The sequence below is a fragment of the Xyrauchen texanus genome, unplaced genomic scaffold, assembly GCF_025860055.1.
Source record: "Xyrauchen texanus isolate HMW12.3.18 unplaced genomic scaffold, RBS_HiC_50CHRs HiC_scaffold_105, whole genome shotgun sequence".
Lineage (NCBI taxonomy): Eukaryota > Metazoa > Chordata > Actinopteri > Cypriniformes > Catostomidae > Xyrauchen > Xyrauchen texanus.
Genome location: NW_026265377.1, coordinates 14,847 through 42,787, shown reverse-complemented (window position 1 = coordinate 42,787; position 27,941 = coordinate 14,847). Strand labels below are relative to the sequence as shown.

The window sequence follows — 27,941 nt, the reverse complement described above, 5'->3', positions numbered from 1 at the left end:
TTTTGATATCTCTAACGGTTTGGCCGTGGCGAGGAAACGAAATGATGGCGAGAAACAAGAAACAGTCAGAGTGTTATAACTTCTGCATACATTAATTGATCTCGATGAAACTTCAGCGGTGTGTTCGCTGTAAGAGGCCGATCGCATGGATGTGACTATTGTGAGTCAAAGTTATAGCGCCACCAACTGGCAGAATGAAGTGTGTCACTTTCAAAATGCTTTGAAATCACCCTCTTATTTTTACACGATTTACTTCAAACTTTAGGTGTGTAATGTAAACACACGGCAGATGTTGACATGTGAAAGGATTATTGATATCTTCGATACTGTTGCCGCGGCAACGCTTCAAACTTGAATATTCTTTTTTGATGCTTTTGAGACTCTTAGCATACTTGAAATTGCATGAAACTCGACAGACACATCACATTTATTAGCCAGTAGACATGTGCAAAGTTTCAGAAACGGGCGTGGTGCAGGGGCTCAGTAGCGCCACCTTTTGACAAAAGTGGGGGTTGCTTTACACTTTGACCCACAGTCACAAAACTCAGTAATTATATTGTTCTCATCGAGCCGGACAACTTTCTAATTTACAGTCATTAGCTCAGACCAACAGAAAGTCAGATATTTTGGTTTGAATGTGGATGTTTTGGAGAATTTTCTCTCCCTCTCTCACTGACCCTACGTGTCTCTGTGTCTGTGGGGAGGGTGCTGATTTTGCTGATGAGTGAAAATGCTTTTATTTTAGTTTTTCAAGGTTTTGGGGCCCTTAACGTGCTCGAAAACTCTTGAAACTTGGGGCTCGACAGCGCCCCCTGGAATGGGATTCGAACACTTGTCCGTATATCAAACATGCTTGCATGTAATAATATGAAACTCGGTACACTTGTAGATCTCATCGGGCCGAACAACTTTCGTGCTCTAAGTTTTACGCCAGCCCAACAGGAAGTCGGCTATTATGGGTTGTTTGGAAACACATGCTCTGGAATTATATATATTCCTCCTAGAGAATGAATCCAATCGCAACCAAACTCGGTCGGCATGAAGTCAAGACATTGAGGATGCTACATTCGGACGGATTTTTGATATCTCGAACGGTTTGGCCGTGGCGAGGAAATTCATTTAGGACTAAAAAAGGACACATGAAGTGTGTTATAACTTAGTTAGTTCTATCTACAGTTACAAAACTCTGCGTGTATATTGTTCTCGTCGAGCCGAACAACTTTCTAATTTACAGTCATTAGCTCCGACCAACAGAAAGTCAGATATTGTGGTTTGAATGTGGATTTCTTGGAATTTTTCTCTCTCTGACTGACAGTGACCGCTCCCATTCTATGTTTTTCTCTCTCTCTGTCTCTCTCTGACAACATGCCCCTGCCAATTCTCTGTGTGTGGGGAGTGGAGGGGAGGGGAGGGAGAGGGATTTCTCTGTTGGGTGATATTTGCATTAAGATATTGTTTTTCAAGGTTTCCGGGACTTTTGGGGCCCTTAACGTACTCAAAAACTCTTGAAACTTTGCACACAGGTCAGAACCCGCGGCCATCAGGGCCGGGCTGAATCTGGTACCCGAGCGTGGCAGGGGGCTCGACAGCGCCCCTTGAACAGGGTCTGAACACTTGTCCATATATCAACATGCTTGCATGTAATAATATGAAACTCGGTACACTTCTATATCTCATCGGGCCGAACAACTTTCATGCTCTAAGTTTTACGCCAGCCCAACAGGAAGTCGGCTATTATGGGTTGTTTGGAAACACATGCTCTGGAATTATATATATTCGTCCTAGAGAATTAATCCAATCGCCACCAAACTTGGTCAGCATGAAGTCAACTCATTGAGGATGCTACATTGCAGACGGATTTTTGATATCTCGAACGTTTTGGCCGTGGCGAGGAAATTAATTTATGACTAAAAAAGGACATATGAAGTGTGTTATAACTTAGTTCTATCTACAGTTACAAAACTCTGCGTGTATATTGTTCTCGTCGAGCCGAACAACTTTCTAATTTACAGTCATTAGCTCTGACCAACAGACAGTCAGATATTTTGGTTTGAATGTGGAACACATAGCAAATGAACTTTGAAGCTCCAAAAAGCACATAAAGGTAGCATAAAAGCAATCCATACGACTCCATTGGTATAATTCATAGTTCCCGCAGTGTACTTGCTTGTTAAATTAGCTACTACAAAATATATAAATACATTTACTATCTTAACTTTAATGATGTACTTAACATAATGATAAATAATCTTAAAATATTATATCAGTATGCTATGTATTGTGAATACACCCATATTAAACATAAAAATGTACTTCCATTGCATATCATAGGAACACATAAGCGTAAATTATAATTACATTAATAAACCTGTACAAAGACCTCCAGATAAATACTGGCCTTCTGGATTAACATATTTAAGTGCTGCAAAAGATATTGTCCTATGACATCCTATGATATCAAAAATTATTCTACATTTGAATTATCTCATAGATGTGACTATTGTGGTTCACGGTCATATACCCTGTCCCAAATGGCACACTTCATATGAATTTTCAATCTTGTGTACTTATTTCATGTGTCCATTATCTCCATGAGACCGTAGGGTGTCTCATTTTTCATTTTAGGTATCGGAAGGGTGCTCACGCATACTTTGTGGTTGATATGTGCCCTCGATGCGCACTTTTGCAGAGCACACACTGATGCGAGCTCTACAGCACACATCTTCTCGACATTTAAAGCGAGGTTATGTTATTGCCCATCGTGCACAGCAACCCTAAAGGCACGGGGGTGGCGGCGCCACCGGCTTGGGCCCGCCATCGCTGCTTGCAGCTATATTTATTATTATTATTATTATTATTATTATTTTTACGAATTACGGGGCACTTTTGGGGCTCTTAACATGCTCAAAAACTCTTGAAACTTTGCACACAGGTCAGAACCTGCGGTCATTAGGGCCGGGCTGAAGCTGGTACCCGGGCGTGGCAGGGGGGCTCGACAGCGCCCCCTGGAACAGGGTCCGAAAACTTGGTCTATAACTCAAACACGCTTGCATGTAATAATATGAAACTCGGTACACATATAGATCTCATCGTTTCATATATCCTTCATACTTTTACTTTTTACCCCAGACCAACAGGAAACCGTCTATTTAGGGTTGTTTGAAAAACGCACGCAATGGAATTTGGAATACTCCTCCGAGAGAATTCCACCAATCGCCACCAAACTCGGTCAGCATGAAGTCAAGACATTGAGCTTGAAAAATTGCCGGCAGATTTTTGATATCTCTAACGGTTTGGCCGTGGCGAGGAAACGAAGTGATGGCGAGAAACGAGAAACAGTCAGAGTGTTATAACTTCTGCATACATTAATTGATCTCGATGAAACTTCAGCAGTGTGTTCGCTGTAAGAGGCCGATCGCATGGATGTGACTATTGTGAGTCAAAGTTATAGCGCCACCAACTGGCAGAAGGAAGTGTGTCACTTTCAAAATGCTTTAAAATCACCCACTTATTGTTACACGATTTACTTCAAACTTTATGTGTATAATGTAAACACCCGGCAGATGTAGACGTGTGAAAGGATTATTGATATCTTAAATACTGTTGTTGTGGCAGCTCTTCAAACTTGAATTTTCTTTTTTGATGCCTGGTGCAGGGGCTCAGTAGCGCCACCTTCAGACAAAAGTGGGGTATTGGTTTCATACTTTGACCTACAGTCAGATATTTTGGTTTGAATGTGGAACACATTGAAAATGAACTTTGAAGCTCCAAAAAGCACACAAAGGAAGCATAAAGCAAGGAAGTGTGTTATAACTTTTGCATATATTAACTGATCTCGATGAAACTTCAGCAGTGTGTCACATGGATGTGACTACTGTGAGTCAAAGTTATAGCGCCACCAACTGGCAGATGGAAGTGTGTCACTTTCAAAATGCTTTGAAATCACCCCCTTATGTCTCAATTGAACAAACAGTTGATAAAGAAATCGGGTATCAATATATTGAATTATGAATTATTGCAGTGATCAACTTTAATGTCCGGTTAAGATGAAAATAAACTATTGCTCTGTCTAAGCCATTATCTTTCTGAAAAACGTCACAAAAAATTACAGAAACTGATAACACAAACATGATGTTGGAAATATACACTTATCAGAATAGTTATATTAAACTTTAGTCTATTTCAGTTAAAGCCATTTCAGTTATAAAGCTGTCTCATGTAATTTCTCCTTTAATTCTATAATATAACCACTAGATGGAGTTCTAAGCCTATTTTCTGTATTCTCGTTGTTTTAACGTATGAAGAAGACTTACATGTTGTTGAGAACGCAGTAAAGTGTGACGCATATTTCGTTCTGTGAGTTTTATGAGTACTCCGAGTCTTTATTAAAACCAACACATGAAACATATGTCTAAAGAAAGTAGGGATGGGCTGATCGATCCGAACGTATCAAAGCGTCCGAGAATGATGATCAAATTTCAAAATGCTTTGAAATCACACTCTTATTTTTATTGTAAACCTGTGATAAAACATCGATGCTTGTGTTTTACATTTTTAAGAAAACAAAAAAAAATGGCAGCAAACAACCACTTTTATAATTATTGTTTTGCGATCTTTGCGATTGATTTTCTTTCTGATTAATTTTCTGATAAATCTACCATTTGTTGTTGAAATGACGTAGTTCCAACGGGAGTGCGAAGTGGAGGGCGGGTCCACCTTCTTCATGTAGCCAATCAGATGAGCTAATCGCTAACTCTCGATTTACTCTTATCTGATTGGTTTAAAAACACGCCAGTCACCAGAACACATCTTTAACATAATTTGGCTCAGACCCGTTCTCGTTGCTGCAATGGTACTTTTAATAATGCACACATGCATGTTAAATAATAAATAAATAAAAGAACAAATGAATAAATAAATGAATAAATAAACCATGATTACTTAAGGTTACAAATACACACACACACACACTCCATCATTGCAATCTTGACATCGCAGCCTGTTCATTATATCCGCAATAAAATATAATAATAAAATAGTAAACCTAACATATAAAGATTACTCTGTTTAAATTAGGGCTGGGCGATAAAACGATCTCGATATGGCATCGCGATAATATTTATTTAGACTACGATGATAAACTTTTGACATGTTTACTCGATATGGATAGACCTAACAGCCTATTACAAAGCAGAAATAAACGGACAACAGCCAGTCAGAACGCAGATTTTGGCTTGTGCGTCTAAGTACACGCCCATTTGCTAGCAGAGCACTGTTTGAGCTACCGGCAGTGAAGAAAGTGAGTGTAAAGAAAAAATGAGTGGAAACGACGAACTCGAACTATCTTCCAAAGCTGAGGAAATTGTTGACAAAAAAGGTAACAAGACGTCAATTATATGGAAGTGGTTTGGATATCTGAAAAGCGACGACGCGCAAATAAAGACGGTCTGCGAAATATGCCGTCGGTCGGTGATAACCAAGACGGAAACACAACAAATAAAACCTTTTCGGTCACCTGAAAAGGTACCATCCCAGCGACCACACCGAGAGTATGAAAATGCGGGCCTATGTTAATGTTACTCCGTCCAAAAGTTTTGCAGACTAGTCTTTCTGGCAAAAACCTATAATAGGGTAATTAGGGTTACATATGACGAGCACTACCTAAAAGGTGTAGCATAGTGACTGGTTTACAATGTTTACATTTTGCACTTTTTACTCAGATTGCTACCTCTAAAACATTTGAGATATTTAAAACCAGTACACAATTAATATTTTATTTATCTGACAGTTAAGTACTTAAATCTGCCAGGGACTTTGTGGTTCACTTGTTTACATTTGTTGTCTTGGTTGTACCTCTGCAAACATTTTGAAATGTTTGCTGCCCTGCCAAAGAAATTTGATGTGATAGTACTGTAGTCACAGCTTTTAGTTTGATATTTTATAATCAGTTACAAGGCAAGCTAACTTGCATTGTTTTGTCAAGGCAGATAAAGCATGTTTGCTAAAAGTAAAATGTTAACATTTAGATTTAAAGTTTATCAATATTCTTTTATAACAAAATATATTCTCAACCAATCCATGTTTGCACAGTTAAATGTTTGCATTGTTATTTATTTATGTTAATAAACTATATAGTTCAACTATTGAACCTTCTGGTTTCTTCAGGCATCATTATCAGTATACTTTTCAAACGGGCAGCATTATTAAATTATATATCGTAACAAATATCGATATCGATCAATATGGAAAAAAATATCGTGATAATATATTTTGCCATATCGCCCAGCCCTAGTTTAAATAGTCAGTAGTACAATTCAGTATCATTCACAGTAAGCACCGCCCACTGTGATGTTTCCAAGCATATTTTGCGCATGTAAAGCGGATGATTTTCTACGTCGGTATTGGAGCGTGAGTAAAGTACAAAGCCTATAATAAAGAATAGTTTAGCATCCAAATACATCGCAAATGTAAAAACATTTTGATTGTAAAGAGAGCGCTTTTTTTATTCGTGTTCTGTTCTGAATATCATTCAATTTCAAGGATTTGTTGTGGAATGTTTTGAGAGTATCATCAAATAAGTATAATTCTCTCGCTTTAGTGATTCCCTAGTTATTTTTTTTATAATTCTAATCCGTAAGGCAAGTAATATTCTCTGTGTCTTTATATAAATAAACCAAAACAAAAAAGTTTGAGAACCGCTGCTTTATGGCACGCTTTTGGATTGTGGTCAGCACAGAAAACAGCGCACGATTCTTAAATGGTTTGAAAGTTATATTGAAATGCTTACAAAGGAATGGATAAGAGGAATCGACATTTTTATTTAAAAACAAGTCATCTGAAACCTGACATCAAGTAAGGTGAGGAACAACGAATTTCACACACTTGGAAAATGCTTTTTATTTGAATGAGTGAATGTGGCTCTTAAAAGAGCCATTGTTGCTGCCCTTAAAAGGACATTTGTTGCTTCATCTTCTGAGTTCCACCTGCAGAGCTTCTCGGAGGTTGCTCGGCAGAAGCTGGTTTCCTCTGGTCTCAGGTGGACTCCGCCTCTGCACAGATGGAACAAGCCGATGTTTCTGTGGTGAATGCAGCGCATCTGCCTCTCTGCCAAGAAGCCAGACATGGCGCCGCTGATCCACCGCCGGCTTGCTCAATGCCATAGCCAGTCCTGCCAGTCTGTCCTCTCCAATTTAGACGGGGTAAAATGCCAGAAAACACCAGCCTGGTTCTGGGAAACATTTGTAAGACTTCGGTCAGGTCACTCTTTATTTCCCGAAGAAAATCGAGGCGGTTGCGCCCACCCGACACAAACTGTTCCCTCCCAGGTGAATAATGAGAATATCTGGAGCTGGAGCTTTGGCCCTGAGAGAGCGCAGAGCTGGAAACAGCTGCTCCCAGAGTCTGCCTCCTCTGCCGTCCCAGGTGATCTCACACTGAAGACCGAGGTTTCCGCCCAGGCGCTGCTCACAGAAGCGAGTATGCAGTGTGCGGATGATGGAACTGCCGACGATCCAAACACGTGAAGCCATCTCAAAGACGAAGTGAGGGAATGTGATGTACAACCGGTATTTATGAGTGTTGCACGCTTGGTTCCTAAAGGTGTTACAGGCCCCACCCATTTCCAGATTCAATAATCGGCTCGTTCTTACATAGTAGAGCACGTTCAAGCACATGCGCAGTCTTCAAAAACGGTGCTTTATTTATTTATGTACCGCATAAAAACGGTACATAAATAACATTTGTATGTGTTCTAAACAAAAGACACAGGTTGTACTGAATGTCAGCTTGTTTATTTGGCTCAAGATAAGGATTTATTAAGTCCACATGTCATGCAAACAAGAAATGCTTCTAACTAGGTCGAGAGCTGTCGCTATGAATGTTCGTTGGAGCTCTACAGCACACATCTTCTTCTCGACAGTCAAAGCGAGGTTACGTTATTGCCCATCGTGCACAGCAACCCTAAAGGCACAGGGGTGGCGGTGCCACCGGCTTGGGCCCGTCATCGCTGCTCGCAGCTTTAATTATTATTATTATTATTAGGGCCCAAGCCTTGAAAAGGCAAGGCCCTATTGTTTTCATTAGGATTAATATTATAATTTTTTTTACGAATATTGGGGCATTTTGGGGCTCTTAACGTGCTCAAAAACTCTTGAAACTTTGCACACTGGTCAGAACCCGCGCCATTAGGGCCGGGCTGAAGCTGGTACTCGGGCGTGGCAGGGGTCTCGACAGCTCCCTGAAACAGGGTCCGAAAACTTGGTCCATAAATCAAACACGCTTGCATGTAATAATATGAAACTCGGTACACATATAGATCTCATCGCTTCATATATCCTTCATACTTTTACTTTTTACCTCAGCCCAACAGGAAATCGCCTATTTAGGGTTCTTTGGAAAACACATGCAATGGAATGTGAAATACTCCTCCTAGACAATTCCACCAATCGCCACGTAAACTCGGTCAGCATGAAGTCAAGACATTGAGGATGAAAAATTGACAGCGGATTTTTGATATCTCGAACGGTTTGGCCGTGGCGAGGAAACAAAATTATGGCGTAAAAGTGAAACAGGAAATGTGTTATAACTTCTGCATACATTAATTGATCTCGATGAAACCGCAGCAGTGTGATCGCTGGAAGAGGCCGATCGCATGGATGTGACTATTGTGAGTCAAAGTTATAGCGCCACCAACTGGCATAAGGAAGTGTGTCACTTTCAAAATGCTTTGAAATCACACTCTTATTTTTACCCGATTTACTTAAAACTTTATGTGTATAATGTAAACACACCGACAGATGTAGACGCGTGAAAGGATTATTGATATCTTATATACTGTGGTCGTGGCAGCGCTTCAAAGTTGAACATTCTTTTTGATGTGTGGTGCAGGGGCTCAGTAGCGCCACCTGTTGACAAAAGTGGGGTATTGGTTTTATACTTCGACCTAGAGTCACAAAACTCAGGAATTATATTGTTCTCATCGAGCCGGACAACTTTCTAATTTACAGTCATTAGCTCAGACCAACAGAAAGTCAGATATTTTTGTTTGTATGTGGAACACATTGCAAAGGAAACTTTGAAGCTCCAAAAACCCCATAAAGGTAGCATATAATGGGAGCAAATAGCAAGGAAGTGTGTTATAACTTCTGCATACATTAACTGATCTCGATGAAACTTCAGTAGTGTATCACATGGATGTGACTATTGTGAGTCAAAGTTATAGCGCCACCAACTGGCAGAAGGAAGTGTGTCACTTTCAAAATGCTTTGAAATCACCCTCTTATGTCTCAAGTGAACAAACAGACCAACAGAAAGTCAGATATTTTGGTTTGAATGTGGAACACATTGCAAATGAACTTTGAAGCTCCAAAAAGCACACAAAGGAAGCATAAAAGCAAGGAAGTGTGTTATAACTTTTGCATACATTAACTGATCTCGATGAAACTTCAGCAGTGTGTCACATGGATGTGACTACTGTGAGTCAAAGTTATAGCGCCACCAACTGGCAGAAGGAAGTGTGTCACTTTCAAAATGCTTTGAAATCACCCCTTATGTCTCAATTGAACAAACAGTTGATAAAGAAATCGGGTATCAATATACTGAATTATGAATTATTTCAGTGATCAACTGTGATGTCCGGTTAAGATGAAAATAAACTATCGCTCTGTCTAAGCGATTATCTTTCTGAAACACGTCACAAAAACTTACAGAAACGGATAACACAAACATGATGTTGGAAATATACACTTATCAGAATAGTTATATTAAACTTTAGTCTATTTCAGTTAAAGCCATTTAAGTTATAAAGCTGTCTCATGTAATTTCTCCTTTAATTCTATAATATAACCACTAGGTGGAGTTCTAAGCCTATTTTCTGTATTCTCGTTGTTTTAACGTATGAAGAAGACTTACATGTTGTTGAGAACGTAGTAAAGTGTGACGATATTTCGCTCTGTGAGTTTTATGAGTACTCCGAGTCTTTCTTAAAACCAACACATGAAACATATGTCTAAAGAAAGTAGGGATGGGCTGATCGATGCTAACGTATCAAAACTTCCGAGTATGATGTTGTTTTAGGGTTGTCTGACTAGAGCTGTCGCGATAGTCAATATATCGACTTATCGCACGATATATGGAAATGAGCTGATCATTTTTGGTGCCGCGATATATTGCAACTGATCATTTGTTTTATTATTAAAAATAATAATCAGATTCATTTTTACATTAAAATGAATGTCACCAACATTTTAGTTGATCGCGCTGCCTCTGTCATCTTGTCTGCACTCTGTGTCGGAGGCGGGGCTCAGGCAGCGTGTCCACACACACACACACACACAGAGAGAGAGAGAGAGAGCGGACACCGCCAGGTGAAGAGAAGGCGTGAACCAACTGCATTTTAAAGTGTTCTGTTTCGCGGACATCTTCAGCGAGCCAGTTAGGAAGAACGAGTCCAACATGGAATTGATTTCAAAGCCGCAATCTTCAGCTCCGTGTGGGAACATTTTGGCTTTAAGCCGAACGAGAGAGGAGAGCTAATTGACGCTGCGATTTAAAGTTGCCTTTTCAACTTTGCTCGCGATCTTCACGAAGGTTTGTCGGTTGTATACAATGTTTGCCTGTTTGAACATTCAAGCGATTTTACACTATTCAACTCAACAAATGTGAAAACAACTCAAGTACATGTTTGCGAGCAGATTGAGTGACACAGCGATCGAGCCGCGTCGTGTCTAACGCCGCTCGAACGCCTGCTGCTTAGCGCCTGAACGGACAATTTCATACAACAAAGTGTAAAAATACATGATATATTGAGGAGTCTGTTATGTCTCAAGTGAACAAACAGTTGAGAAAGAAATCTGGTATAATTATATTAAATTCTGGCATTATTCCAGATGACGCCCTGCTATATTTTTCTCTCGAAACAGCGGAAACAACTTAAACAAAATACTGCGTTATTTGTGCCCATATTGATTTAATACATCATCACAAACTATGAAAGTCGTACTTTTATTTGTGTACACTTAAAATAACAACAAAACCTTGTGCTTTTGTAAAATAAAGAAAATAAACCGGCTGCGCTGTCTCTGTCTTCGCGATAATCTTTCTGAAACACGTCACAAAATTCAAGTGAACAAAATCAGCCATTCACGCAGTCTGTATTTTATCATCTCAAAATGAATACAGATGCAACAAGCACGGCACAAAACGAAAATAATGATACTTCTCAGTTTTCAAAAGATTAAGCTGAACTGTGCCTTGAATATCGTAACATGCGATAAAACCCTCTTAAAGAGACAGTAACAATTTAGCGTTCGCCCTGAACATAGACATCCCAAGTCATTGGAAAGTACAAATGGTATTATTTTAAGTTTTTTAATTTCTCTCTTACGCTGTAAAATGCCACGTTTTTGAATGGCATGTAAAATGTAAAAATAATCACTCAATCTCCATTTTTCTTCTCTGATCTGTTGCTATTTTAATGATTTAAAAATCAAAGCACTGACCATTTAAAGTGTGAGCTTGTACATTTTGAAATTTATAAACAGTCACAGCAATGCAGTGTTATTATGTACCTAGATAGTCTTTCAAATAAAATGAGTTTACCCCAAAAAGATATTTCTCTCATCATTTACCCTCAGGCACGTGCACACATAGACATCAAAGGGGGCTTGAGCACCTGCCCTTTTTCTTCCTCGAGAGAAAGTGCCCTTTTTTCTGGGGTGTTTATTTTTAGTTTTTTAATAAATAAATTAATATATATATTCCTGTTTGCTACAGCTTCCTGTCAAACAAATATATTTATTAAATAAAAAATCAAAACATCAGGTCGGTAGATGAGATTTTGTCGATGCCCGCCCTCCCTCCCTCCGCGGCGTGTACAGTGCCTCGACTATACAGCTAATTAGCCAAAAGCAAATATAGTTAACTTGTGTCTTGCTAACATTCATGACTCATGAGCTACTAGCTAATGTAATAGGTTAGCTAAAGTCTAGCTAAGGCAATATATCATGGCCTTACAGGCCAATATACTGTACTTATTGGAGACATTACAGGTGAATACAGTCACATTTGTGTGATGTACTTAACATAATGATAAATAATCTTAAGATATTATATTGTATGCTATGTATTGTGAATACACCCATGTTAAACATAAAAATGTACTTCCATTGCATATCATAGGAACACATAAGCGTAAATTATAATTACATTGATAAACCTGTACAAAGACCTCCAGATAAATACTGGCCTTCTGGATTAACACATTTAAGTGCTGCAAAAGATATTGACCTATGACATCCTATGACATCAAAAATTATTTTACATTTGAATTATCTCATAGATGTGACTATTGTGGTTCACGGTCATAGGCCCTGTCCTAAATGGCACACTTCATATGAATTTTCAGTCTTGTGTACTTATTACATGTGTCCATTAACTCCATGAGACCGTAGGGTGTCTCATTTTTCATTTTAGGTATCGGAAGGGTGCTCACGCATACTTTGTGGTCGATATGTGCCCTCGATGCGCACTTTTGCAGAGCACACACTTATGCGAGCTCTACAGCACACATCTTCTCGACGGTCAAAGCGAGGTTACGTTATTGCCCATCGTGCACAGCAACCCTAAAGGCACGGGGGTGGTGGTGCCACCGGCTTGGGCCCGCCATTGCTGCTCGCAGCTATATTTATTATTATTATTATTATTTTTTTTTTTTACGACTTACGGGCACTTTTGGGGCTCTTAACATGCTCAAAAACTCTTGAAACTTTGCACACTGGTCAGAACCTGCGGTCATTAGGGCCGGGCTGAAGCTGGTACCGGGCGTGGCAGGGGTTCGACAGCGCCCCTGGAACAGGGTCCGAAAACTTGGTCTATAACTCAAACACGCTTGCATGTAATAATATGAAACTCGGTACACATATAGATCTCATCGTTTCATATATCCTTCATACTTTTACTTTTTAGCCCAGACCAACAGGAAACCGCTCTATTTAGGGTTGTTTGAAAAACGACGCAATGGAATTTGGAATACTCCTCCCAGAGAATTCCACCAATCGCCACCAAACTCGGTCAGCATGATGTCAAGACATTGAGCATGAAAAATTGCCGGCAGATTTTTGATATCTCTAACGGTTTGGCCGTGGCGAGGAAACGAAATGATGGCGAGAAACAAGAAACAGTCAGAGTGTTATAACTTCTGCATACATTAATTGATCTCGATGAAACTTCAGCGGTGTGTTCGCTGTAAGAGGCCGATCGCATGGATGTGACTATTGTGAGTCAAAGTTATAGCGCCACCAACTGGCAGAAGGAAGTGTGTCACTTTCAAAATGCTTTAAAATCACCCACTTATTGTTACACGATTTACTTCAAACTTTATGTGTATAATGTAAACACCGGCAGATGTAGACGTGTGAAAGGATTATTGATATCTTAAATACTGTTGTTGTGGCAGCTCTTCAAACTTGAATTTTCTTTTTGATGCCTGGTGCAGGGGCTCAGTAGCGCCACCTTCAGACAAAAGTGGGGTATTGGTTTCATACTTTGACCTAGAGTCAGATATTTTGGTTTGAATGTGGAACACATTGCAAATGAACTTTGAAGCTCCAAAAAGCACACAACGGAAGCATAAAAGCAAGGAAGTGTGTTATAACTTTTGCATATATTAACTGATCTCGATGAAACTTCAGCAGTGTGTCACATGGATGTGACTACTGTGAGTCAAAGTTATAGCGCCACCAACTGGCAGAAGGAAGTGTGTCACTTTCAAAATGCTTTGAAATCACCCCTTATGTCTCAATTGAACAAACAGTTGATAAAGAAATCGGGTATCAATATATTGAATTATGAATTATTGCAGTGATCAACTTTAATGTCCGGTTAAGATGAAAATAAACTATTGCTCTGTCTAAGCCATTATCTTTCTGAAACACGCCACAAAAACTTACAGAAACTGATAACACAAACATGATGTTGGAAATATACACTTATCAGAATAGTTATATTAAACTTTAGTCTATTTCAGTTAAAGCCATTTCAGTTATAAAGCTGTCTCATGTAATTTCTCCTTTAATTCTATAATATAACCACTAGGTGGAGTTCTAAGCCTATTTTCTGTATTCTCGTTGTTTTAACGTATGAAGAAGACTTACATGTTGTTGAGAACGTAGTAAAGTGTGACGATATTTCGTTCTGTGAGTTTTATGAGTACTCCGAGTCTTTATTAAAACCAACACATGAAACATATGTCTAAAGAAAGTAGGGATGGGTTGATCGATCCGAACGTATCAAAACGTCCGAGAATGATGATCAAATTTCAAAATGCTTTGAAATCACACTCTTATTTTTATTGTAAACCTGTGATAAAACATCGATGCTTGTGTTTTACATTTTTAAGAAAACAAAAAAATGGCAGCAAACAACCACTTTTATAATTATTGTTTTGCGATCTTTGCGATTGATTTTCTTTCTGATTAATTTTCTGATAAATCTACCATTTGTTGTTGAAATGACGTAGTTCCAACGGAGTCGCGAAGTGGAGGGCGGGTCCACCTTCTTCATGTAGCCAATCAGATGAGCTAATCGCTAACTCTCGATTTACTCTTATCTGATTGGTTTAAAACACGCCAGTCACCAGAACACATCTTTAACATAATTTGGCTCAGACCCGCTTCGTTGCTGCAATGGTACTTTTAATAACGCACACATGCATGTTAAATAATAAATAAATAAAAGAACAAATGAATAAATAAATGAATAAATAAACCATGATTACTTAAGGTTACAAATACACACACACACACACTCCATCATTGCAATCTTGACATCGCAGCCTGTTCATTATATCCGCAATAAAATATAATAATAAAATAGTAAACCTAACATATAAAAATTACTCTGTTTAAATTAGGGCTGGGCGATAAAACGATCTCGATATGGCATCGCGATAATATTTATTTAGACTACGATGATAAACTTTTGACATGTTTACTCGATATGGATAGACCTAACAGCCTATTACAAAGCAGAAATAAACGGACAACAGCCAGTCAGAACGCAGATTTTGGCTTGTAGCGTCTAAGTACACGCTCATTTGCTAGCAGAGCACTGTTTGAGCTACCGGCAGTGAAAAAGTGAGTGTAAAGAAAAAATGAGTGGAAACGACTGAACTCGAACTATCTTCCAAAGCTGAGGAAATTGTTGACAAAAAAGGTAACAAGACGCCAATTATATGGAAGTGGTTTGGATATCTGAAAAGCGACGACGCGCAAATAAAGACGGTCTCGCGTAAATATGCCGTCGGTCGGTGATAATCAAGATGGGAAACACAACAAATAAAACCTTTTCGGTCACCTGAAAAGGTACCATCCCAGCCACCACACCGAGAGTATGAAAATGCGGGCCCATGTTAATGTTACTCCGTCCAAAAGTTTTGCAGACTAGTCTTTCTGGCAAAAACCTATAATAGGGTAATTAGGGTTACATATGACGAGCACTACCTAAAAGGTGTAGCATAGTGACTGGTTTACAATGTTTACATTTTGCACTTTTTACTCAGATTGCTACCTCTAAAACATTTGAGATATTTAAAACCAGTACACAATTAATATTTTATTTATCTGACAGTTAAGTACTTAAATCTGCCAGGGACTTTGTGGTTCACTTGTTTACATTTGTTGTCTTGGTTGTACCTCTGCAAACATTTTGAAATGTTTGCTGCCCTGCCAAAGAAATTTGATGTGATAGTACTGTAGTCACAGCTTTTAGTTTGATATTTTATAATCAGTTACAAGGCAAGCTAACTTGCATTGTTTTGTCAAGGCAGATAAGCATGTTTGCTAAAAGTAAAATGTTAACATTTAGATTTAAAGTTTATCAATATTCTTTTATAACAAAATATATTCTCAACCAATCCACGTTTGCACAGTTAAATGTTTGCATTGTTATTTATTTATGTTAATAAACTATATAGTTCAACTATTGAACCTTCTGGTTTCTTCAGGCATCATTATCAGTATACTTTTCAAACGGGCAGCATTATTAAATTATATATCGTAACAAATATCGATATCGATCAATATGGAAAAAATATCGTGATAATATATTTTGCCATATCGCCCAGCCCTAGTTTAAATAGTCAGTAGTACAATTCAGTATCATTCACAGTAAGCACCGCCCACTGTGATGTTTCCAAGCATATTTTTAGCATGTAAAGCGGATGATTTTCTACGCCGGTATTGGAGCGTGAGTAAAGTACAAAGCCTATAATAAAGAATAGTTTAGCATCCAAATACATCGCAAATGTAAAAACATTTTGATTGTAAAGAGAGCGTTTTTTATTCGTGTTCTGTTCTGAATATCATTCAATTTCAAGGATTTGTTGTGGAATGTTTTGAGAGTATCATCAAATAAGAATAATTCTCTCGCTTTTAGTGATTCCCTAGTTATTTTTTTAATAATTCTAATCCGGTAAGGCAAGTAATATTCTCTGTGTCTTTATATAAATAAACCAAAACAAAAAAGTTTGAGAACCGCTGCTTTATGGCACGCTTTTGGATTGTGGTCAGCACAGAAAACAGCGTACGCATTCTTAAATGGTTTGAAAGTTATATTGAAATGCTTACAAAGGAATGGATAAGAGGAATCCATCCATCCATCCATCCATCGTCAACCGCTTATCCTGTGTACAGGGTCGCGGGGAATGGAGCCTATCTCAGCTAACATTGGGCGTAAGGCAGGGGACACCCTGGACAGGATAAGAGGAATCGACATTTTTATTTAAAAACAAGTCATCTGAAACCTGACATCAAGTAAGGTGAGGAACAACGAATTTCACACACTTGGAAAATGATTTTATTTGAATGAGTGAATGTGGCTCTTAAAAGAGCCATTGTTGCTGCCCTTAAAAGGACATTTGTTGCTTCATCTTCTGAGTTCCACCTGCAGAGCTTCTCGGAGGTTGCTCGGCAGAAGCTGGTTTCCCTCTGGTCTCAGGTGGACTCCGTCTCTGCACAGATGGAACAAGCCGATGTTTCTGTGGTGAATGCAGCGATCTGCCTCTCTGCCAAGAAGCCAGACATGGCGCCGTTGATCCACCGCCGGCTTCGTTCAATGCCATAGCCAGTCCTGCCAGTCTGTCCTCTCCAATTTAGACGGGGTAAAATGCCAGAAAACACCAGCCTGGTTCTGGGAAACATTTGTAAGACTTCGGTCAGGTCACTCTTTATTTCCGAAGAAAATTGAGGCGGTTGCGCCCACCCGACACAAACTGTTCCCTCCCAGGTGAATAATGAGAATATCTGGAGCTGTAGCTTTGGCCCTGAGAGAGCGCAGAGCTGGAAACAGCTGCTCCCAGAGTCTGCCTCCTCTGCCGCCCCAGGTGATCTCACACTGAAGACCGAGGTTTCCGCCCAGGCGCTGCTCACAGAAGCGAGTATGCAGTGTGCGGATGATGGAACTGCCGACGATCCAAACACGTGAAGCCATCTCAAAGACGAGTGAGGGAATGTGATTTACAACCGGTATTTATGAGTGTTGCACATTTGGTTCCTAAAGGTGTTACAGGCCCCACCCATTTCCAGATTCAATAATCGGCTCGTTCTTACATAGTAGAGCACGTTCGCACATGCGTAGTCTTCAAAAACAGTGCTTTATTTATTTATGTACCGTACAAAAACGGTACATAAATAACAATTGTATGTGTTCTAAACAAAAGACACAGGTTGTACTGAATGTCAGCTTGTTTATTTGGCTCAAGATAAGGATTTATTAAGTCCACATGTCATGCAAACAAGAAATGCTTCTAACTAGGTCGAGAGCTGTCGCTATGAATGTTCGTTGGAGCTCTACAGCACACATCTTCTTCTCGACAGTCAAAGCGAGGTTACGTTATTGCCCATCGTGCACAGCAACCCTAAAGGCACGGGTGGCGGTGCCACCGCTTGGGCTCGTCATCGCTGCTCGCAGCTTTAATTAGGGCCCAAGCACAAAGTGCGTAGGACCCTATTGTTTTCAAGTTAGGATTATTATTATTATGGCCCAAGCACAAAGTCGTGAGGACCCTATTGTTTTCAGTTAGGATTATTATTATTATTATTAGGGCCCAAGCACAAAGTCGTGAGGACCCTATTGTTTTCAAGTTAGGATTATTATTATTAGGGCCCAAGCACAAAGTCGTAGGACCCTATTGTTTTCAAGTAGGATTATTATTATTATTATTATTATTATTATTATTCTTATTATATATTTCTTTTTTTACGACTTACGGGCACTTTTGGGGCTCTTAACATGCTCAAAAACTCTTGAAACTTTGCACACGGGTCAGAACCTCGCGGTCATTAGGGCCGGGCTGAAGCTGGTACCCGAGCGTGGCAGGGGCTCGACAGCTCCCTGGAACAGGGTCCAAAACTTGGTCTATAACTCAAACACGCTTGCATGTAATAATATGAAACTGGGTACACATATAGATCTCATCGTTTCATATATCCTTCATACTTTTACTTTTTACCCCAGACCAACAGGAAACCGTCTATTTAGGGTTGTTTGAAAAACGACGCTAATGGAATTTGGAATACTCCTCCAGAGAATTCCACCAATCGCCACCAAACTCGGTCAGCATGATGTCAAGACATTGAGCATGAAAAATTGCCGGCAGATTTTTGATATCTCTAACGGTTTGGCCGTGGCGAGGAAACGAAATGATGGCGAGAAACGAGAAACAGTCAGAGTGTTATAACTTCTGCATACATTAATTGATCTCGATGAAACTTCAGCGGTGTGTTCGCTGTAAGAGGCCGATCGCATGGATGTGACTATTGTGAGTCAAAGTTATAGCGCCACCAACTGGCAGAGGAAGTGTGTCACTTTCAAAATGCTTTAAAATCACCCACTTATTGTTACACGATTTACTTCAAACTTTATGTGTATAATGTAAACACCCGGCAGATGTAGACCTGTGAAAGGATTATTGATATCTTAAATACTGTTGTTGTGGCAGCTCTTCAAACTTGAATTTTCTTTTTTGATGCCTGGTGCAGGGGCTCAGTAGCGCCACCTTCAGACAAAAGTGGGGTATTGGTTTCATACTTTGACCTAGAGTCAGATATTTTTGTTTGAATGTGGAACACATTGCAAATGAACTTTGAAGCTCCAAAAAGCACACAAAAGAAGCATAAAAGCAAGGAAGTGTGTTATAACTTTTGCATATATTAACTGATCTCGATGAAACTTCAGCAGTGTGTCACATGGATGTGACTACTGTGAGTCAAAGTTATAGCGCCACCAACTGGCAGAAGGAAGTGTGTCACTTTCAAAATGCTTTGAAATCACCCCTTATGTCTCAATTGAACAAACAGTTGATAAAGAAATCGGGTATCAATATATTGAATTATGAATTATTGCAGTGATCAACTTTAATGTCCGGTTAAGATGAAAATAAACTATTGCTCTGTCTAAGCCATTATCTTTCTGAAACACGCCACAAAAACTTACAGAAACTGATAACACAAACATGATGTTGGAAATATACACTTATCAGAATAGTTATATTAAACTTTAGTCTATTTCAGTTAAAGCCATTTCAGTTATAAAGCTGTCTCATGTAATTTCTCCTTTAATTCTATAATATAACCACTAGGTGGAGTTCTAAGCCTATTTTCTGTATTCTCGTTGTTTTAACGTATGAAGAAGACTTACATGTTGTTGAGAACGCAGTAAAGTGTGACGCATATTTCGTTCTGTGAGTTTTATGAGTACTCCGAGTCTTTATTAAAACCAACACATGAAACATATTATGTCTAAAGAAAGTAGGGATGGGCTGATCGATCCGAACGTATCAAAACGTCCGAGAATGATGATCAAATTTCAAAATGCTTTGAAATCACACTCTTATTTTTATTGTAAACCTGTGATAAAACATATATGCTTGTGTTTTACATTTTTAAGAAAACAAAAAAATGGCAGCAAACAACCACTTTTATAATTATTGTTTTGCGATCTTTGCGATTGATTTTCTTTCTGATTAATTTTCTGATAAATCTACCATTTGTTGTTGAAATGACGTAGTTCCAACGGAGTGCGAAGTGGAGGGCGGGTCCACCTTCTTCATGTAGCCAATCAGATGAGCTAATCGCTAACTCTCGATTTACTCTTATCTGATTGGTTTAAAAACACGCCAGTCACCAGAACACATCTTTAACATAATTTGGCTCAGACCCGTTCTCGTTGCTGCAATGGTACTTTTAATAATGCACACATGCATGTTAAATAATAAATAAATAAAAGAACAAATGAATAAATAAATGAATAAATAAACCATGATTACTTAAGGTTACAAATACACACACACACACACACTCCATCATTGCAATCTTGACATCGCAGCCTGTTCATTATATCCGCAATAAAATATAATAATAAAATAGTAAACCTAACATATAAAAATTACTCTGTTTAAATTAGGGCTGGGCGATAAAACGATCTCGATATGGCATCGCGATAATATTTATTTAGACTACGATGATAAACTTTTGACATGTTTACGCGATATGGATAGACCTAACAGCCTATTACAAAGCAGAAATAAACGGACAACAGCCAGTCAGAACGCAGATTTTGGCTTGTGCGTCTAAGTACACGCCCATTTGCTAGCAGAGCACTGTTTGAGCTACCGGCAGTGAAGAAAGTGAGTGTAAAGAAAAAATGAGTGGAAACGACGAACTCGAACTATCTTCCAAAGCTGAGGAAATTGTTGACAAAAAAAGGTAACAAGACGTCAATCATATGGAAGTGGTTTGGATATCTGAAAAGCGACGACGCGCAAATAAAGACGGTCTGCGAAATATGCCGTCGGTCGGTGATAACCAAGACGGGAAACACGACAAATAAAACATTTTCGGTCACCTGAAAAGGTACCATCCCAGTGACCACACCGAGAGTATGAAAATGCGGGCCCATGTTAATGTTACTCCGTCCAAAAGTTTTGCAGACTAGTCTTTCTGGCAAAAAACCTATAATAGGGTAATTAGGGTTACATATGACGAGCACTACCTAAAAGGTGTAGCATAGTGACTGGTTTACAATGTTTACATTTTGCACTTTTTACTCAGATTGCTACCTCTAAAACATTTGAGATATTTAAAACCAGTACACAATTAATATTTTATTTATCTGACAGTTAAGTACTTAAATCTGCCAGGGACTTTGTGGTTCACTTGTTTACATTTGTTGTCTTGGTTGTACCTCTGCAAACATTTTGAAATGTTTGCTGCCCTGCCAAAGAAATTTGATGTGATAGTACTGTAGTCACAGCTTTTAGTTTGATATTTTATAATCAGTTACAAGGCAAGCTAACTTACATTGTTTTGTCAAGGCAGATAAAGCATGTTTGCTAAAAGTAAAATGTTAACATTTAGATTCAAAGTTTATCAATATTCTTTTATAACAAAATATATTCTCAACCAATCCATGTTTGCACATTTAAATGTTTGCATTGTTATTTATTTATGTTAATAAACTTTATAGTTCAACTATTGAACCTTCTGGTTTCTTCAGGCATCATTATCAGTATACTTTTCAAACGGGCAGCATTATTAAATTATATATCGTAACAAATATCGATATCGATCAATATGGAAAAAAATATCGTGATAATATATTTTGCCATATCGCCCAGCCCTAGTTTAAATAGTCAGTAGTACAATTCGTATCATTCACAGTAAGCACCGCTCCACTGTGATGTTTCCAAGCATATTTTTGCGCATGTAAAGCGGATGATTTTCTACGTCGGTATTGGAGCGTGAGTAAAGTACAAAGCCTATAATAAAGAATAGTTTAGCTATGGGCTGAAATATGTGCCACCAGAATCTGAATTTGAACCCTTTATATTTGAATTTGAATGGCTAAACTTGAATAATTGCATTGAAAAACTGAATTTGAATCACATAATTTGAAATTGTATTGTTTAATTAAAATTGAATTTATTCAAAAACTGAATCTGAATTGTATCATTTGAAATTGAATTTATTCGTTTGGAACTGAAGTCCAATAAAATTTGATCCTCACTGAAAATTAAACTCTCTATATATCTTCACATTTCACTTCTCACAATTCAGATTCAGTTCTCAAATTCAATTTCAAGTTACTGAGACAGACATCCGGGTAGTTGGAGGATGAAGGAAGAGCAATCGAGCGCAGATCGATAGATAGCGTTCATTGGCGCACAGGACTCCTCTTGGGCCAATCAGCACCAATGTTTTTGAGCACAGGGCGTTACCCGCCATGAAACAAAGAAGTGCTTGCCTGACTTGCGTGACCACCACCATGGATTCGGCTGGGACAAATACGGTAATGACATTTTTTTTTTTACGATCTAACGATCTTTTGTTTAACTGTTGTTAATGTTATAGCTATTTTGTAGAAACAGGGGAAATTAAATCTTTCTCCCGACGTTGCAAACACAGTAGCTATAATCCCACGTTTTTATGGTAGCTTACTAGCTCTGGTAACAACATTTTTGCCTGGTGTTTATTATTTCTAAGCGTTTGCCTCGTCCCCCGGTGAAAATGTTGTTGCAAACGTAGCTAGTGTTAGCCGCTGCCAAGTAGACTGGTCATGTCTTCAGTGTGATTTTTTTTTTTTTTTTTTCCCGATAACTTCTCCTCGTGGTTGTCATTGTCAGAGTAACGTTACTGCTTACTGAGAGGGAGAGGGAGAGAGAGAGAGAGAGTAGTAAGCGTGTAAGTTATGTGTCGCTGTGTTTGGCAGGTGCTAGCATAATGTAAGGCCATAAACTTCAGGGCAATTACACCATAGCACTAGCCCTATTCATTTGAATTGAATGCATAAGTTAGCTAATTCCGTTTGACTAGAACACAAAAATAGCACATTTACACTTCGAAAGAAAGCGATACAGCTTCCTGCACAACAGAGCAGTGTAAGTGGCTGATGCCATCACATGTAAAAAAGGTAAGGTGACACTGTATTTTTTGGACACTGTGTAACTGTAGGCTAAATTATGATGTTAAATTAATGTTTATATTGTGCCCCTTTGGTTACTTCATCAGGCAGATTGCTTGTCTTCATCTACATTTCATCTTCTTTTAGGGATTTTCATTATATTCCATCATACCTAATGTTGGGGATTATTAAATTATTTCTATTCTATATTCTGCCTTAATATGTGTAGCTTGTGACAATGTGGTCCGTCACAATTTCCCTGTTGGACAAAGAGAAGCTAAGACAGCAAAGACCCACATAAACACAGTTTGGCATCTCAATCCTGTGATGATAGCCTTACCTGTTTTGCTCACAGCCATAGGATAAACGGCAGATTTATACTGCATATAGATATGTTATGGTTATGGACCACAGAAATGTGGACTTAATGATCTTCTTTGTGTTAACTTATTTTCAGATTCCTGCTGCTCCAGTAGCTCTGATTGACTTCTCCTCTGCTAAAGTCAAAAAAAAAAAGCTTGACCGTTCTATTGATGGCAGGACAACTGAAAACCAGGTTGGGAAATCACTTCATGCCCAAGAGTGAAGAGAGGGTCAGAAACATATGCTAGTTTTTTTTGAGACTTTAAGCAAAAACTGTCCAAGAAGTGCAGCACTGATGGCTAGGGAGCCTTACTACAAAGAATTCATCCCCAAATCTAGTATGCTTCCTAAAACTGTTCTTGAATACAGAACACCAGAGACTCTGCAGCTACCCCCCAAAGAGCTTGGAGAGCTATGCCAGGTATTCCAGCTAGAAGAGCTCATCATGTCCCAGGTCCAGGCTGTAGAGAGGGCAACTCGAAGTCAGAGTGCATGCAGGATTTGGTTTAGGCAAAGAGCTGGACGCATAACTGCTTCCAAGCTGAAACAAGCTATTAAGACCAACCCACAGCAACCATCCAAGAGCTTGATCAAGGCCATATGCTACCCAGAAGCATATAGGTTCACCACAGCCGCTACAAGGTATTTAGGGTTTGAATTAGGGTAAGGCAGAGGTAAGGTCAGCGTGTAAACAGTGTTTATGTCCAGAAAAAGAAACACTGACAACAGAGGGTATAATTTGGATAAAAAGAAGCTTGTCTATTAAGTAAATGTATCTTACTGATGGAATATTAAATGAAATGTATAGTAACACATTGCTTTGGTGCACGTTAGTTATTAGTTATAGGGTTATAAGACTATGGTTATGCAGGAGTAGAACTAAGTATAGGGGTTAGGGAAATGGCATTTAAATCACTGAACTGGCTCTACACATCCAATACTAAGTAATCATTTCCTTTTCATGTTTTGCATGTGTACTGTATACAGTTATGGATGCAAACATGAAGCACAAGCCAGAGGAGTCTATGAGAAGCTGATGGGTCGGGAGCATGCAGGCTTCTCCTGTATGGACAGTGGTCTCTGGCTGAACCCCAAGTGGCCATACATGGGGTCCTCCCTGATGGGATTGTTGCTTGTGACTGTCACGGAACTGGCATCTCGTAGATTAAGGTAATATTACAGTCTCTGTTGTAGTAAAGTCCCTAAATCTCGAGTCTGAGTCGTGTCTCAAGTCCTAAACTGAGCAAAAAGGCAGAAAATATATTTGTTAATCTATTGTTCACGTGTCCTTCTCTCTGTGATTTTAGTGTCCACACTCTCACCAAGATGAAGCCAATCTGCGCTTGTGTGCTGGGGAAAAGGGCTTCTGCCTCATCAATGATGGGGATAATCTCTTCCCTTGATGTTACGTAATAGCGACTGCTTGTTGACTTTTAAAACGCGTCTTAAGACATATCTTTTTATACAAGCTTTTTTATAACATATTGTATTGAGTTTTTAATGCACTTTATCTGTATGCGGCTTGTTTGTTGTGTGTATTGTCTTATGCAGTGACCTGTATATTGCTTGTGAGGTGACCTTGGGTGTTATGAAAGGAACCATTAAATAAAATGCATTATTATTATTATTATAATGTCATGCTGGACCAGACACATGACTACTACTACCAAGTTCAGGGACAGCTTCACATTGTAGACGCTGAGTACTATGATTTTGTTGTGTGGAACCACAATGACATTTTTGTTGAAAGGATTTTGCCCGATCTTGAACTTTGGGATGATGTTATCCCTAAAGTTGAGTGCTTTTTTAGAAACGGTATACTCCAGAAATACTGGGACAGCAAGTTACAAACTCACATGTATAATGTAATGAAAGGATCTAGGCACTCTACATTTTGACTATTGTTATGAGTGTGGTCTTTGTGAGTTCTGGTTGTTGTATAATTTAAATGAAAAGATTAAATGCCATTGAGAAGACAGAATTATACATGGTGGTTTATTTACAAGATTAGATTTTTCAACAATTGTTATAATAACAAGAACATGGTGTGCAATAACAGATTAGAATCCATTTCATTACATATAATACATATAGCCAGTACAATTGGACTTGTGGATAAAAGTATTACACTTGTTGAAAACATATTAACAGACTGATATGTGTCGGGGCTCAGGTACTACTACTCCTGTCCTCTTACTTATCATCATCAGAGCCAAGAAGCAGGGATCAGGTATTGGACACTACATGTGTGAGGGCTCAGGTACTGGACTGACTGATTATTATCCCTCCTCCTTACTCCAATGGGACAATAGACTCCGAAAGATTAGACAAGCGCTAGGGCAACCTAAAAAGCCCCAATGAAGTCCATATTAGACTACCGGTAACTTAATAAGCATTACTAAGTAAATGAGCATTTAATGACAACCTAATGCTATATAAACACAGACTCAAAAAACACGTTGGCTAGCTAACATACCTCCGACGAAGTGGTCGCTGCAGACACGGGCATTAACAGACTCTGCTCCTCCCGACCGCAGACGTTAAAAATCGAGAAATCTACTCTATAAAAACCCTTTCCCTTTTCTCGATTAGAACGATTGGAGCAGCCGTAAACTACACAAAACATTGGCATTTTGCCAGACGGCAGATCCTCAGCTATTTCACTTCCTGCCCTCCATCTGAATTGCGCGCTCTCGCGATGCAGCAGCGTGACGTCACGTGAAACCAACCAATGAACGCTATCTATTGATCTGCGCTCGATTGCTCTTCCTTCATCCTCCAACTACCCGGATGTCTGTCTCAGTAACTTGAAATTGAATTTGAGAACTGAATCTGAATTGTGAGAAGTGAATGTGAAGATATATAGAGAGTTTAATTTTCAGTGAGGATCAAATTTTATTGGACTTCAGTTCCAAACGAATAAATTCAATTTCAAATGATACAATTCAGATTCAGTTTTTGAATAAATTCAATTTTAATTAAACAATACAATTTCAAATTATGTGATTCAAATTCAGTTTTTCAATGCAATTATTCAAGTTTAGACATTCAAATTCAAATATAAATGGTTCAAATTCAGTTTCTGGTGGCACATATTTCAGCCCATATTTAGCATCCAAATACATCGCAAATGTAAAAACATTTTGATTGTAAAGAGAGCGTTTTTTTTATTCGTGTTCTGTTCTGAATATCATTCAATTTCAAGGATTTGTTGTGGAATGTTTTGAGAGTATCATCAAATAAGAATAATTCTCTCGTTTTAGTGATTCCCTAGTTATTTTCTTTATAATTCTAATCCGGTAAAGCAAGTAATATTCTCTGTGTCTTTATATAAATAAACCAAAACAAAAAAGTTTGAGAACCGCTGCTTTATGGCACGTTTTGGATTGTGGTCAGCACAGAAAACAGCGCACGATTCTTAAATGGTTTGAAAGTTATATTGAAATGCTTACAAAGGAATGGATAAGAGGAATCGACATTTTTATTTAAAAACAAGTCATCTGAAACCTGACATCAAGTAAGGTGAGGAACAACAATTTCACACACTTGGAAAATGCTTTTTATTTGAATGAGTGAATGTGGCTCTTAAAAGAGCCATTGTTGCTGCCCTTAAAAGGACATTTGTTGCTTCATCTTCTGAGTTCCACCTGCAGAGCTTCTCGGAGGTTGCTCGGCAGAAGCTGGTTTCCCTCTGGTCTCAGGTGGACTCCGTCTCTGCACAGATGGAACAAGCCGATGTTTCTGTGGTGAATGCAGCGCATCTGCCTCTCTGCTAAGAAGCCAGACATGGCGCCGTTGATCCACCGCCGGCTTCGTTCCATGCCATAGCCAGTCCTGCCAGTCTGTCCTCTCCAATTTAGATGGGGTAAAATGCCAGAAAACACCAGCCTGGTTCTGGGAAACATTTGTAAGACTTCGGTCAGGTCACTCTTTATTTCCCGAAGAAAATCGAGGCGGTTGCGGCCCACCCGACACAAACTGTTCCCTCCCAGGTGAATAATGAGAATATCTGGAGCTGTAGCTTTGGCCCTGAGAGAGCGCAGAGCTGGAAACAGCTGCTCCCAGAGTCTGCCTCCTCTGCCGTCCCAGGTGATCTCACACTGAAGACCGAGGTTTCCGTCCAGGCGCTGCTCACAGAAGCGAGTATGCAGTGTGCGGATGATGGAACTGCCGACGATCCAAACACGTGAAGCCATCTCAAAGACGAGTGAGGGAATGTGATTTACAACCGGTATTTATGAGTGTTGCACGTTTGGTTCCTAAAGGTGTTACAGGCCCCACCCATTTCCATATACAATAATCGGCTCGTTCTTACATAGTAGAGCACGTTCGTACATGCGCAGTCTTCAAAAACGGTGCTTTATTTATTTATGTACCGTACAAAAACGGTACATAAATAACATTTGTATGTGTTCTAAACAAAAGACACAGGTTGTACTGAATGTCAGCTTGTTTATTTGGCTCAAGATAAGGATTTATTAAGTCCACATGTCATGCAAACAAGAAATGCTTCTAACTAGGTCGAGAGCTGTCGATTGTGAATGTTCGTTGGAGCTCTACAGCACACATCTTCTTCTCGACAGTCAAAGCGAGGTTACGTTATTGCCCATCGTGCACAGCAACCC

The 27,941-nt window shown here is 39.0% G+C and overlaps 1 long non-coding RNA gene across 6 annotated transcripts in view; it reads left to right on the top strand.

The window, feature by feature from the left end:
- Positions 1 to 24,434, top strand: part of LOC127641551 (uncharacterized) — a 55,593-nt gene extending 31,159 nt beyond the window's left edge. For 2 of the 6 annotated variants that reach the window (XR_007970187.1, XR_007970189.1), the window contains exons 2-3: positions 23,411 to 23,509; positions 24,304 to 24,434. This is a non-coding gene — a long non-coding RNA (uncharacterized LOC127641551). Of the gene's footprint in view, positions 1 to 5,021; positions 5,378 to 15,176; positions 15,211 to 20,562; positions 20,760 to 21,520; positions 22,342 to 23,410; positions 23,510 to 24,303 lie in introns of those variants that run through there. The other 4 variants (XR_007970186.1, XR_007970188.1, XR_007970184.1 and 1 more) reach the window with 4 other exon arrangements.
- The last annotated feature ends 3,507 nt before the right edge of the window (positions 24,435 to 27,941 follow it).